The 16,278-nt window shown below is 36.4% G+C and overlaps 2 pseudogenes; both read right to left on the bottom strand.

The window, feature by feature from the left end:
- Positions 1-3,690: 3,690 nt before the first annotated feature.
- Positions 3,691-6,039, bottom strand: LOC137728564 (polyphenol oxidase II, chloroplastic-like; annotated as a pseudogene).
- Positions 6,040-14,580: 8,541 nt separating this feature from the next.
- The window catches only part of LOC137728563 (polyphenol oxidase I, chloroplastic-like), a 6,927-nt pseudogene continuing 5,229 nt past the window's right edge, over positions 14,581-16,278 (bottom strand).

Genomic DNA, 16,278 nt, shown 5'->3' with positions numbered 1-16,278 from the left:
ATAAATGTGTTCTTTGTTTTTATATAAAGTTCAAGAAAAATTAATAACATGTTCATAAACAAATAAAGAATTTACGCATGACACCTAACTACTAGCTACTATCGGTATAAATTTACGTATGAATTTATATATTGCGCATCAACGAAAATTTCTGGCATCGAAGATCAAACTTGAATTGAAGGTTAGCCACAAGTACGCCCTTACCAACTAAACTAACTATCGTTAACAAATAAATATGGCAACTTGATTAGATTATAAGGGCTAGGGAAAATTTATACACGATTTCGGGTGAGGTCAGTGTAACCCTACACGTAACAAACTTAAGAAAGTTTGTGCATTTGCATCAAACCTTTGCAGCTGTGCTAGACCTAGAGTTATTAGGGTACAAAAAAACGTTTGTACAAGTTAATAACAATATTTAAATACATCTTCACGACCTCAAGTGCTTTTAATCTTCTTAAACTCGTTTTGTTGTCTTGGATTTAGCTTGAATACTATAAACCATAGTATTGAAGAAATGTTGAATGAAGAGATTGGTACCCACCTGGATATTTTTGCGTCTAAATGAAGGTAGAAGATACAAATTTAACTAAGAGCGAGCACAAATCAAGTTGATTTGTTAAACTTGCTACAAAAACCCCGAATTTTGTTGCTCTTTTCTCTAATACTTTCTTTACTTGGTATATTAATAATTTGAACACATATTCATACTAACAAAGATTTGCAACTCAACATGGTTTTAGACAAGCAAAAATAAGAGAAGGGACACTTAAAAATTCAATAAACATTTTGTAATACGTTAATAAAGAATAATACTAAAAGTTTCAAGTAAAAAGTTTGAGAGGGGGTAAGTGCTCCGTGGCCTTACGCTCCCTTTTATCCCTAATGTTTGTCCAATATATTGAGTTATCCGACCACTTAATACTACGATCTAGTGATATTCTTCTTTATTTGTAAGTGATAGTTCTTAGGTTCAATTCTCGCCAAAAGCGAATTTGAACCACATTATTGTTAGCCCATTGTGAGGCTAGCCCACCTCCCCTTTAGTGTAAATATTATTGATTTTTATATATACATATACATTTATATATATATATATATATATTTAGTTATCCAATTGAAATTAATTTTTAACATTGTTAGAGACATTAATCCGGTCATTAATGCAATGGAAGTTTAGGCATATGCCATATACGATTTTGCAATTCACATGCGCAGGACGGATGAGAGATTTTTAGTATGTTACAAATACGATCAGATATTTAAATTTAACAAATATTATTTGTCGGAAACTCCATGAAACAATAACAGCACATGCGATGATAATCTGGTGTAGAAGCAGTGTAAGTCATAAGTGCTGGGCTCGCCAATTAGGCCCACTAACTGTGCAGCATTTATTTATCCCTGCTAGACTGGATTAGGTATTAGGTATTAGGTAAAGTCATAAGTATTGTGGGCCTCCCGCTTTTATTGTCCTTTATTTTACTTCCGTACAATTTTATTTCATTGTTATTTTTTCGAATACAAGGGAGGGACTTGGACTAAGTAAGACAACGAGTCACATATAATAATTTTTTTTTGAGGATACAAAACGTTGTCGGCAATGGTTCTCAAGTGTACGGGTGATTGTAATTCTCCGTGATGTTAAGTGTATCGAAATATTAATAAGATAAACAAAGATGATAGAAGTGCTTTTTTTAAATTTCATTTGTTTATTTTACGGTGTATAAAATAAAACATAATAATTATAAAATTTTCAGTATGTATGATTTGACTCCTCACATGTTACGTCATTTCAGTTCATCTTTTAAATTATAATTTGGAACACGTGCAAAAATGATTCATTAAAACGACTGAAATAAAAGTTGTTGCAAAATATAGATGAGCAAGGACAATGATATTTTGTATTAAAGGCTTATGAATCACGTGATAATGTAATGACAATTGCTTAGATCTGCATTCAAGTGGGAAGATCACACTAACAAGAGATTTTTCAGTGTGTTGAGATCACGATTCGGTATACCAAGTGTCATAATACAAATGGTTGAATACTTGAAAAAAAAAATTTAACACTTTTATTATGATACTTAATATACCGATGCGTGTTCTCAGCACAATAAAAAATTTCTTCACAATAACTTGTGGTTGTGAAAGGTAGAAGTCTCTATTATAGCATTTAAAGTGGGACAATGGGGTTAGAAATCTGTCACATTGACAAAATTTAAGACCGTTTCATTTTCACATATAGATGTGGATGAGAAGAGGAGAATAGAGCCCCATTTTTCGCTCTTTTCTTTCATGAAAATGTATCCAAATTTATCATTTACAAGTACAACTTGTTTAACCATGTATAGTATATCTTATCGTAGCTAATTATTTGTGTTAAACAATTACTATGCAGTGGTCTAATTATTGGTGACAAATTTCAGATCCGTATTTTATATGGTACATCAAGGAGAGATTGAAATGCTATAGTGAGTCTTCTTGACCCCCAAAAATGTGAACTATCGTGATAAAGCCACCAACTAGTCATTTTTAAAGAAAATATATTTGTGTTAACCATGTATGAATTATCAATATTGTTCGTTAAACATTAAATAATTTGAGCAATAAATCCATAATTGAACGGACAAATAGTAATTAAACCATTTACCGTAAACTCTTTCCTTGATTATACTATTTTTTTTGTTATACTCCCCTTATATTTTGCAATGTCTTCAATCATGTGAAGGTAATCAAGTGATTGATTGTCTTGATGGTTAAAGTCTTCTCTTTAATTTACTGTGCCCGAATTCAAACCCTCCTCTTTTCTCTTAATTCAGCGAGCCGTTTAACATTATTTTTTGTTGGGCTAAATATATTTGACACCATCAATGTTAGAAGCCATTTTTAAAATGAGTCACAAAGTTTTAATTTTTGCACAATACACCCCATCCTTTTGACAGTTTTCAAATTTAGACCCGTTATTAGGATGATTGTATGGTCAATTATTAACAATCAAAGCATGCCCCACCCTCCAAACCCACTAACCAGACCACAGAAAACTGGTCCTGCCCGGATTCAAATTTGAAGCTGGGTGTAGGTCGAACCTATCCAAATTGTACATCACCACACCATACAATGATCAAATTGGTGATCTCTATTAATTAAACAAAGGAAATGGTGATATGGGTCAGGCCCGTTTGTTCCAAATTACCGGGCTAGCCCAATCTGCTATGATAGCCATGTTGGGTTGGGCCTGCGCAAGAATGAATTTGCTGTAGTAAATGATTTTGTTTTGAAGGGTGAGAAATAATAATTTTATTTGTTTAATACCAATCAGGTTAATCATTTCTGATATTTGTTGTTAATCAGCAAAAGAGAACAGAATTACGTAATTCATTAATGGGAGACAATATAACAAAAACAAGTGTAATTTTTCAGTGTGATAAAAATACTGTCTGGTATACTAAGTATCATAATACAAGTAGTTGAATACTCGGAAAAAAAAATTCAACCACTTGTCCTATGACATTTGGTATACCAAACCGGTTTCCGACACTACAAAATTTCTCCAAGAACAACAATGCAAGCAACAAATTAAATACTTGATTAACATAAGAAAACTTAATTTAGGTGTTTTTTTTTCAACTCTGCATTATTTGCACATGAAATCATTTGAGCACACCCGAAATATCTCTCTACGCACTCCTACTTCAGAAAGTCGATCTTTATCTGACGGATAGTAATGGGTCGTTTGACATAATTTGGGACCAAGGTAACCTTAATATTGTCGTCACCATCAGCACCCAAGTCATCCTTCAAGTCTATTATCCCAAGTTGGAGGCTCGTTGTCACCGTCTTTTGCTTAGAGCATTATCAAAAGAAATGTCAAAATGTCCAAAATCAGTAATAACAATATTAAAAGACAGCAGTAATGTTTTCAAACCGATAAGTTAAATCTGATGTGGCATAACATGGAAATACATCTCTTCCCTTTGCTGCCAAATTTGACAATGCCTTAAAAAAAAAAAAATAATTATTAAATATTTTGTATTGATTTAAAGCATTGCCTTTTTGTTTCTTTTCATATGCAATATTTCATTATTTTTATACATTTTTATTCATATTATTTCATTTCCAATGCAAAGAAAATAAATATAAATTTTTGTTTTAGGTTGAAAATTTGGCATATCAAAAAAAAAATATATATATTTATTAGATATCAAAGTGTCTCATAAGCCTTCAAATTTAAATTTTAGGTTTGAAATTTAATATCTCTTTTGGAGATGATCTTATGCAGCAAATACACCAAGCTCCCAGCGTACTCGGCCTTATCGGGTCGACTTAGGGCGTCCTCCTCGTCGTTCACGTGAACGTCAAACTTCACGACGTCGTCCGCTATGAACTTGATCCCCTGAACGCCAGCACCTCCTCTTCCTCTTCCACCTTGGTCCTCGATTTTTGGCTGCGGTACAATCACGTTGATTACAGAGTCTAGAGTGATCGGGAACTTGCTTAGTTCAACGACCATGTTTGGAGAAATCTGGGCAGTGCCCGGAATCCCCTATGATTTCGCTCATCTTTGATCCTTCGTATATTCCTAGGCCTCTGATGTGGAGGTCTCCCTTTGCAAATGCAGTGGCTTGTATAATGATGCTTTGGATACGAAGGAAGTTTAGGTTACTTTTGACTCTATAATTTGTGTTTGTATCTCAAGTTAACAATGCCATACATGTTAGTAATGCATGTCAATAAGTTAAAATATATAATACTATTTGATAAACTTGTGCAAATATTATCTTTTTGAGGTTATTTGATAACCATTTTGTTTTTTGTTTTTAAAAAAAAATTGAATATTGAAATTTTGTTTGATAATTACTTTCAGTTTTCAGTGTAAAAAAATGAAAGCTGAAAACTATTTACTTGAGTTTTCGGAATATGACCTTGAGTTTTCACTTTTCAATTTTTTTTTTTTAAAAAAAAAAAAAAAACTGAAAACTAAAATCAGCCAAACAAAATTTTTAGCTTTCAAAAAACTAAAGATTGAAAATTAAAAAACAAAGTAGTTATCAAACGACCAATAACTTCTCTTTTGTACTCATGTCTCTTATGAATCGTTGTACGCTAATATTGGTTAAATTTTATGACCCTTTAAATGCAAAAGGGAGGATTCCAATTTTTATACACCTAGGAGCAAGCTTCGAGGATAAGGGACAACGAGCTCGAAGGCCCCTAAAGGAGGATTGGGATTTTGAAAGAAGGAAATAAGGCCTCATGCGGCAGGCCGTATGTAACAATTCGTTCAGATTTTATCGGAAAGAGGGAGGTATTTTCGTGAAATTTCACGTTGGCTAGATCTTTTTCTTTTGAAAATGGTTTTTGAATCTCAATTGGTGAGCCCAAGGGGCCCATCTCCTGATTTGTGTCCCCCGGCCTCTTCCTCTTCTCCCTCACTTTCCCTTATCGCTCCCTCTCGACTCCCTGCAACTCTCTCCTTCCCTCTTCCCCGAAAACACACACACAAAGAGCAACCATCACCACCACCCCTGGACTATGATCTCGAAAACCCTAAGCCAAGGGAGTGCTCCACCGTGGCAGTCACGGTGCTTAATCCCTCGACGAACTTCGGTGACTATCGAGGATTTTTCGACGTAACTAAGCTTCGATACTCCTTTGATCTTCCTTCCTTGTAGTCTTCATTACTTGGTTAGTGATTAAAATGGCTTTGGGGAAGGTTTTAGCACGAAAAACAATGCATTTTCTAGAAATCTGGAAATTCCAGGCCGTGGTCATTTGGCCATCTTTCAGGGCCTTTTTCGGCCAACTTCGGCCACCACTCGGTCCCCACTTGGTATGAATCTCTTCTCCACATTCCTAACTACATTTTGGCTTTTGAATCACTCAATTTGGTTAAGTAATGAAGAAGTTACGAAACTTTGAAATTTCACCAAACCTTCGGCCAAAAACCCAGTTTTCTGATGGGCACCGCCCTTTTCGAGGCGTTTTCCGGCCAAACCACGGCGATTTGGCCAGCGTGCAGGGTATCAATCTCTTCATCTCGTCGAGTACTACAACTTTCATTTTTATTTCACTAACGAATAAGTTATGGGCGTTCGAAGTGGTGCCCAAAAACCGGCCAATTCATTGACCTGAAAACGGGTCAACCCGACCCAAGTTCTTTGAAACCAACCCAAAACCCACGGGCCTCCAGCCCAACCCGTGACCCTTTTAAGCCTAAACCCAATTAATTACCCCATGCCCTTTTATCAACCCATTAACCTAGAAACCCAAAACCCCTTAGGCCTAAACCCCCTAGCCTATTTACCTAAACCCAACCCAATTTCCTAATTCTATAACCCAACCCAAAACCCTAAGTGAACTAAGGCCCTTGAGCCGTGTGAAGTATAGACCCAAGCTTAAAAACCCTAGGGCCCTTTGGCCCAAACCCTCCAACCTATCAGACGGAATATTCCCGGAATATTCTTGCAATATTTTCTTGTTGACTTTTGTTGACTTTTTAGAAATTTAATCGAGAGCCTTCTGAGAGTAATTCGACGTCCTGAATTCATTTCCGACATCCATTTTCTCAAATTCAATTGTTATAATATAGTTTTATTAATTGGAACCTTTATGTGCTTAGGGACAATTATTTGTGACTATTCTGTGTTCGCTAGTTTGCATGGCTCATCGGCAGCTAAGTATCTGTGAATGAATCCCTTAAAAAAATGCATGTTTTAATAGTAGAAATGCATACATGAAAAACTTGATTTAATGATTATGTTTTTATGAAACGTTTTACGAGATTACTGCTTATTAAGGTTAGTTTGAATTATTACTATTTTTCCTATAAACCATGTTCTTTATAGGATATCTGATGGATGACGATATAATATTTAGAACATGTTTCGAACACTTCTTTAGAGTATAGATAATGGATGACTTTATACTATGAAGATGTTTTTCAATTATATATATGTTCAATGGTTTTGTACTTACCTAGTGGTCCCTATTCCGCTACGGGACGAGGGATAGATTCTGTCACAAGCGAGGGTACAATGTTGGCATAGGGCATGAAGATGATTTTCCTCTGGCTATTAGTACAAGGACGGGGAACTGGCACGGGGCCTGAATGTGATTTTCCTCTGGCATTTGGCACAGGGACGGGGAGCTGGCATGGGGGCCTGGAGGGATATTGGATATTCACTAGTGATTACGATATATATGAGTTATGTTTTGAGACATTGCAAGGCATGCTAGGTTTCGGAAAACCTATTTTTATCATGTTATATGAGTTTTCATAAAATTTGAGGGTTAGTATATTGATACCTGTTTTACTATATATATATATATATATATATATATATATCAATTTGGTCCACTCATATTTGTTTTGCACCCCATTCAGGACTTAGAATCGAGGCATACAATCCTGGCGTCAAGGCACTTCCGCATCGGCATCTTCAAGTCCTCTCGGTGTAGGACCCATTCTTTTATTCATCCAATTTTATATTATTTCTTTTAGTATTCTAGTTAGTTGTATGCTCTGAACATGTTCCTTAAATGCATATCCATTATATTTAAATTTATAAGTCTTATTTATTCCTTTATTCTCAGCATTTGCATTCAATAAATGGCTTTCGTCACCCTCAGGTGTCGGCCAACACGTGCCTATCTTGGTGTTCGTGGAATATTGAGATCGGGACGTGTCACCGTATAAAGGATCAGATAGTATTAATAATACGGTAGGTACCAGTTGTTTGGTGCTCATCTAAACTACATATTAATAAAACTTGTCTGTCAACCAAAACTTCAGCAAATTACCACTTTAACCCGCTCACCAGAGCTGAACAAAAATAAAAAACATGGACAATTTAGTAATTACGCCTAACCCAAATTTTACTATTTTTTATACTAACATCACAAGCATGTAAATATAGCATATCCTATTAAAAAATTAAAAAAAAAATAAATAAATAAACTCCACTTTTCTCCTATTGCTCTTTCTACATTCCCCACGTTTTCCTACGTTTTCTCTTCCCTTTCTTTATTTGTCTTTTTCTTTTTTGAGTTGTCATCCGTGCTTATTAATGATAAGTCGTAAAATATAAACAAATTTAGTTACACACGTGGAGCGTGTGTGCCAATTGCTAGTTTGTACTAATGAAGGAGATAGGATTCTGGGATCCTTTAATCATGTCATTTCATTGTACATTGTGCGGTCATAAATTATTTTAAAATATATTATTCAAAATTGAACACAAACAGTACCTGACGAAAATTGATCGCACGATATACGATAAACGAATACGATTAAAGAATTCCCAAGATCCTCATAAAGATGATCCGGCGAGGATCCTATCTCCTAATGAAGCACTAGATACACTAAACTGGTCCCATCATTTAGTGCCCCTCACACCCGCTTATCTATTCCCTCCAAAACCTCTGTATAATTAGTCGGGTCACAATTCATGCTCAGTTTCTCCAACTCTTTACTCCTGCGCATTGTGAAAACCTCATCCAAGTATTCCTTCTCTCTCTTTCTCCCTCTTCATGTCTGATCAACATCAAGCACATACAAATAGAAAATTAGAAATGGCAATAAACCCAGACCATGGTGTCCCTATTCAAACGTCCATGGTGGCAGATCAAACTAGAATCGGAGAGATGTTGGCTTTTTGTCCTGATGGTGGCAGTGGTTACGAGGAGGTTGAATTCCAAAAAACAACCCCTATATGTACGTTTCAGATTTCGAATTTAACCAAACTTAAAGAGAGATATGCAGTAACTCACCTGTAAAAACAAGTTTATGCTTGTTGAGTGAGCGAGACCTAGTATGTAATTGGAGGTTGGTCTCGGAAAATTTAGAGGTTTTGAATTGGAATTTTGAAGGAAATTGAAGATGGTTATGGTGGTGAAGAATCGACCGTGATCGAAAGCAAGTGGGTTTCTTCTAGATAACTACATATATGATTTGGAAGAAATTGGGGCTTTTTTCATTTGCTTCTTATCATAAATTATAAAGAAAAAATTATGTAAATATGATAAAAATTCAATAGGTATTACTTTGGTTTTTTTCCTTTTTTTATCCGGTTTGGTATCAAGCACAATATAAATAAGGGAATTTTAATGAAAAACTCTCGGTACTGTTCATTTTAACCAAAAATCACATTTTTACTTATAAATAATACGGTCATTAGTCCGATACTGTCAAATGAGACCTAAGGGAGTGGGCTAGAAAGATGGGAGGGAATCCATGGCTGAAAGCTTGGTTTTAACACTTTAGTTTCTTTAGGGGTAGTTTTATTCACACTCCTCTTTTTACATCTCACACACTCTTGTTAATTTTTTTCATTAATCGTTTTCAATTTATTCGAGTTGACAGACAAAAATTGAGAAAAGTGTGTGAGAAATAAAAATAGGTATGTAAATAGTACCGCCCTCTCTTTATAACGTAAAAAATTAATATGTATAGTATACGTTATACATATATATAGCTTACGTTATAACGCAAAAAATATGTACTGTCTAACTACCAAAACTTATGTGCAACAAATTTGCAGTTAAATCGGTCTTAACTTTGTGCTAGAAAAAAACAAGAGAGTTTTAACGAAAAGCCCACAGTACTCTTTACTTCAACGAAAAACTACATTTTGACACTAAAAAGTCAATCCTGATATTATTTACTTTACCCTTTATTTTGTCCTTATCATTAAAACTCAAAGTTTTCAATTCTTTTTCATTAGTTTTTCTAAAAACCAAAAGAAAAAAGCCCACGCTACAGTAAAAGTGCCCAAAAAACTAATTTCAAAACCTACCACCACGTTCAATCTTGATAATCTCCATGACTGATCACTCGATATTGGTTGAAATTCTTTGTCGACATCCTTGCAACCCGCAATTCAACGCATGCGCATGTCCAAACGCCTGTTCAGTGTTGTTTTTAATCTTTATTTTATTGAACGCTTTCTACGTCTCAAAAGTGATAACGAAAATCTCTTTCCACTTGCTACTGTAGTCTTCATTGATCCAACGAACATGAGGAAATTCTTTGCCTTGTCCGAGCAGCCTCTGGCGCCCAAAGCATGGAACTTCTCTTTGAGCTTCCTCCCTTGTTATCAAGGTCCTGTCAAGTCACAAGATTATGAACCAATTGTAGTAGTATATACTGCTTAGATTTTTGTTGGGCAACCATGTATCGTGAATGTGATTACTACATTTGCAATCCATACTCTAAGAAGTGGGATGATCGTCCTCCCCCTCCTCAGTGTCACGAGGAAATACGAGTAGGATTCATCTATGAACCCTACAAAGGAAGGTGACGACTGAAGAAAAGAAGGAAGTTGTGGTAGTACCGGTAGTAAAACTCCAGCTTCGTGTTGAGTATAGGTAGAAGGTTGTGCGGATTTTCTTTCTGAATGTCTAGGAGACTCATCCTTCCAGTTCAAAGCGGAGATCTTCTCTTCTGAGACTCGTAAATGGACAACTGCTGTTGTATTAAGCCCATGAAGCTTTTGTTTTGATAGCTTGATCCTCGAATCAGGGTTGCTTACAATGGAATGTTGTACTGGGGAAGCATGTACGACGGATTTATTATTGGGTCGGATCCCAACTTCATTAATAATAACACAACAAGCTCTAAAAGTAATAGCACTGGTGATACTAATATTAGTTCTCTTTATTGATGGATATCCCTAACGATGATCTGGTCACTCTCACTACAAGATTTGAATTCCTAGTGTGTGTAACAGAGCTGGAGGAGGTACGTGTCTGTGAATGTTCCAGTAACTTCATAATTGAGCGAATGATCTGAGTGTTTGGAGTTGAAGGATGAGGATCAGATTGACAACTCTGCAGGGAAATGGTGTTTGCTAGCCAGCGCTTCCTTATCTAGAATGGTTATGCCAACAGTGCTCCGGAATCCAAAGCGGACGAGGACGTTGTCTACTTAAGCCTCGATCCCGACAAATTAGAACGCAAGGCCAGAATGAATGAGGAAATACGAATTAACTGCGATTGAGGAAATACGAATGAATGAACCACAGGAATAGTGCCACTCAAAAAAGAAGTTCATGTGTCAAACAATGATACTAGTTCCTATAGAAGAACGACTCTTTATCACTCCAGTGTTACGTTAGATTATAAGAAATATTCTCCTCGAATGGTAGTAATGTAAGTGGCTAGTAGGCTACACACACAATCCGGTGAGGCGTAAGACATAAATTGCTGGTTATTCTAAATTAGTTGTTTGCATGTGGCAGCCTATATGGATGAGGGAGCTTTTTTGTTCAATATTGTTGAGGTGTTATCTCAAGGGAAATATGTTAAGGATACTATGTTTTTAGACAATTTTATAGACTATATGATGTGATGGTTGATGTTGAATTTTTTTAATGATTTAAAAAAGAAACCAACCATCAACCGTCACATTATGTGGTCGACAAAATATAATTTAAATGGAAGGCCTTCCTATCTCAAAACCAACTGAAAATGAGGGTAGTGTTCCATGCCAACTTCTTACAAGTCATTGTATGATTTTTTTTAATTTTGATGCAAAGACAGTTCTTTCCATCATCATGCTGTGTCCTCACACTATTTTGCATGTAGCAAAATTTCAAGCCTATACACATAGCCAATTTAATTGAATGAACTAATCATGTGTGGTCCTTGAACCTCACATGTTGTCCTCTTGATGAAAACCAGCTATGCTCTTTGTCGTCGGCCTCTCTCTCCTTCTCCCCCCACCATCTACCACCTCTTTTGTTTGATATTGTTTATGAAAATTGGATTAAGAAGTTTCATTGTTAGTAGAAAAGTTAAGGGAAAATTTCTTCACATTCTGCAATTTTCTTGGTATTTGGAGGAATATCTGAGTTTGTTAGTTAGGTTTTTGAAATTGGTAGGATTAAGCTGTATGGAAAATCTAGGCCTTGTGTTCTTGCATCCAAGATCTAGGAAAAATGAGATCGATCGAGACCTGTGGAAGGTAAATGTTTAAAGAGAGAGGAAGAGGCAGATAGGGGAGGAGAAAAAAAATTTGAGAGATATGAATCGAACGGTTAATCGTTGGCTAGAATCACCGATGGTCGTCGCAGGCGGGTTAATACTATAGCTCTTCTGATCAATACAATTCCTTATTCCTACTTATTTCTAGGATTAATGGTGATTATTAAACCTCTTGTTTAGGGGTGGGTTCAAAAAACCGAAAACCGAAAAAAACCGAAAACCGAACCGGACCGAGACCGAAAAAAACCGAACCGAAAAAAAAAACCGAACCGAAATTGTCAAACCGAACCGAACCGAATCTGACCGGTTCGGTTTCGGTTTTTGAGGCTCGGAAACCGAACCAAACCGATATATATATATATATATATAATTTTTTTGAATATTTATAAATAGTTTAGTCATACAATCATAACGAAACAGAACCTGTTGCCAAGTTGGTTTCAGTGAAACTTTACAAGCATGGAGGCATGGGTTCGAACCCTCATGCCTTCAGGATTTGTGAGATTTTTTTTAATTTTTTAATCTTTTTAACAAAACCCTTAACTGTAACCCTAACCCTCCTCCTCCTTATTTTTCATTCCGCCTGGCTTATTAATATGAATGTGAACTTTCATATTTCCTTTTTTTTTTTTAATAATTTTGGAGGGAGAAAGAAAAAAAAAAAAAAAAAACCGAAAAAAAACCGAACCGAAAAAAACCGAAAAAAATTTGAACCGAACCGAAATTTCGGTTCGGTTTCGGTTTTGAGAAAAAACCGAACCGATTAGAACCGAACCCAGCCCTACTCTTGTTGGCCGCATCCTTTTTAGCTCTGAAATCCTCTCTTAATTGGGATTTATACTCCTATAAACATGAATTTTTTTCAACAAATAAAATAAGAACACGTTTACAAAGTAATACTTGTATTAAATGAATGTTTAGGGAATATTCTTTACAAGAAAAGAATTTTCTCTTATTTGATCTCCAATATTGAGTTTGATCTAAGGGTGAGCACTACTCTTGAACCAGATGTGATTTGGTCAAAGGTTGTCGAGACTTGATCTTGAACAAATCAGGACCACGAGTAGTGTGGTCATGATCTTCGGCTTTGGTGTGGAGGAACTGGCACCTGTATTTGTTATACTTGTTAATCCTCGATGAGATTGATGAAGAACACGAATGTTTGGTGTTTGGTGTTTTCTTTGGCAAAAGAGCGTTATGGTTTTCTCCAAAAGCTTTTTATTTTATTTTTAAAATTTTTTTTGGTCAAAGTTTCTCCAAGGGCTTGGAATTGCTTCATTTCTCTGAAGTCTGTGTTTTGAAAATGAGCCTAGTATTTATAGGCAAGGGATTGAGTCTTCGTTTAGAAAACTCAATTTGAATCCTGTGATTTGTGGGATTGATTTTCTGATGTGCTTTAATTTAAGCAAATTATTTAATTTAGCTCATAATTTTTTATTTAGGAAATTAAACCCCAATTGATATAATTTGATCAGATTATATAGGGTTAATTTGTTATCTTTTGCACTTGATTTGTTTTGTTTGACGGAGGTTGATGTTGACACGTGTCACTCTTATTAATTCATCCAGTTTTGATGAATCACTTGCAATGTGTGTAATTTATGGAGCCCATGGTGTGTGCATCGTAAGCTCTAGTGGATCAAAATTTAATTTATTGGTGAACATTTATTTCACTGAAATTTACATGTCTACAACTCCTTGACAAAATCTTCTTCTTTGTGTTCTATTAATTCAATAGTTATTCACTGAAATTTACATGTCTACAACTCCTTCACAAAATCTTCTTCTTTATGTTCTATTAATTCAATAGTTAATGACCTAGTTTTATTTCATTGTTTATCACGTGCTTGTTAAACCAACCAGTTCATAAAGGTCTCAAATTTTTCCACGGCCTCTCAGCAGCCTCTCATGGTACTTTAAAGTTCTTCACTTCCTAATCCATCTTCATCTTTTATGTTGGTGTCTATGCTTATGTAATCAAATATGTGTCATATATATTGTGTCAGTTAACCAGCCACCATATATAGGTTGGTCAACAAGCACCTAAATCCTTTAGCACGTGTGTATTCATTTACGCTTAAGTTTTAGGTTTAAGTCTTGAATTTAATTAGTTTTCGCTCGATTGATCATATATCATTAAGTGCCCCATTCGGGTCATCCCTCTGTAACCAAAATTATCAAAAAGTTAAAAGACATATAATGAGACATTCACCGAATCAAATGCAGTTGGAATATATATGAATCGCCCTTAGGAAAAAGAGAGAGAGGGACGAAAAGCAAATTAAAGCAACTTAAACAAACTGAACATAAGGTTTATTCAGCAACAACCAACATAAATGATCTCCCACGGAAGCATGCACAGTGGTACATGCGTGGTCTTGATCGACGCATTACACATATACAATAACTTAAACTGACACAAACAAGAAGTGAAAGTAATGAAGGATGGAAATGAAAGGCAGCAGAAACATCGCAGTGCTCTGATCAAAGCATGCATGCAATTTATTAGCACTGGCAGCAAGAAAAGGGTAGCTAGGATACGTAGAAAGCATGCATGGAGACAGATCCAGTGGATCGAGAAGGCCGAGAAAAGAATCAGAGGAGGGGACAAAGAGAAAGCTCAATCTTGACATCACCAATGGTGATAGGCCCTTTCCCATACCTTGGCACGAAAGTCACAACCACGTGGCTGTCATCTTCAGCTTCCAAGTCCTGTAACAGATCCGTAATCCCTAATGTCATATTGGTCTTAATAATGTAGCTGTGCCTGTGTGGGGCGTGAACAAAGCTGCCAGCAAACTCAGAGTCGCAAGGCCCGCTCTCCGTGTCTGCATCGTCATTGACATACACATCAAACTTCACAGCCTGGTTACCAGGGAACTCAATCCCTTCGATCAACAACACGTCTGCTTGTTTTTCCTTCTCGTTCGCGGGCCGCTTCAAAGGTTCTCTCTGCACTTTAACACTTTTCTTGGAGTCCAATTTCACCGGGAACTTGCGTTTGGCTTTGCCTTGTTTGACGACTTACGAGGTTTTGCCTTGTAATCATCTGTCATCCACGGAGTAGGAACATCTTGGTACTGGTACCCGAGCAAGTCTGTGTCGACAGATTGTTGGACGTTAACTCGGACGAGTTGCTTGTTCTCGTTGTAGAATAGAAACTCGGCTTTCAGCCAGTCATCTTGGGAGATGTCCATGCCGTGTAATTTTTTTTTCCACGAGTACCACATGCGGTCTACGTTGGCATGGTGCGCGAAAAAGATGGGATCTCTAGCAGCAGAGTATAAGTTTCCCATGTCCTCTCCAACCCAATCGGGGTCGCCAGTCCAGTTGTGGACATTGTTGTGGGGAAGATACTCAATGTTTCCTGCACCGGGGCAAGGTTTGTCGCCTTTCCTGTAAGGTTGGCCAAAGAAATGGCACCAATCCCGACTATGTTGAATAAGAAGAGTATCCAAGATAACTCTAATGATCCCAAGAAGAAGAAAATAGAGCACACTCTTAAAGAAAGCTCACAAAACAAACTAATTAGCAAAGCTTTTTTTATTTAGCTCTAGGCTTTGTTTCTCCTTGGATGATTTACAATGCTTGGGGACTTAGGTATTTATAGCAAACCAAATGAAAGCTACACCACACACTTAATTAAACTAAGATTTCCAACTACCACACAAAACACATTAATTGCACCTAATTATGTTGTTTTCCACACAACCTTACCTAACTTTGCAATTGTAAGCAATTACATCATCAAACTAGATATGGACTTGGACTTTAGATTGGGTTGTGGATTACTTATGGTTTTGGGCTTGACATTGATTCTCAACACTCCCTCTCAATGTCAGCTCTCATTCTTTGCACTGTGCTGAGCAGACAGCGAAAATTTTTGAGCTTGTCTGTACTTAAACTTTTTGTGAACAAGTCCGCAACTTGATCATTCGTCTTGACCTATCTCATCTCAATCTCTTCTTGTAGAACATTTTTTCTGATAAAGTGGTAGTGCACTTCCACATGTTTAGTTCTTGCATGAAAAACTGGATTTTCCGCCAAGCGAATGGCCGATTGGTTATCACAGTACAATGGTACTGGATAATCTATTGGTTGATGTAGATCACTCATCAACTGTACCAGCCATGCATTCTCTTGAGCTGCCATTGCTGCTGCTCTATACTCTGCTTCAGTGGTTGATAATGATACCGTCGGCTGTATCTTGCTACACCAAGAGATGGTTCCAGAACCAAGCTTAAACACATACCCAGTTGTTGATCTCCTGGTGTCATGATCTCCCGCATAGTC

This window comes from Pyrus communis, chromosome 10 (assembly GCF_041283825.1).
Source record: "Pyrus communis isolate YQ-2024b chromosome 10, ASM4128382v1, whole genome shotgun sequence".
Lineage (NCBI taxonomy): Eukaryota > Viridiplantae > Streptophyta > Magnoliopsida > Rosales > Rosaceae > Pyrus > Pyrus communis.
This window is presented reverse-complemented; position numbering and strand designations above follow the sequence as displayed.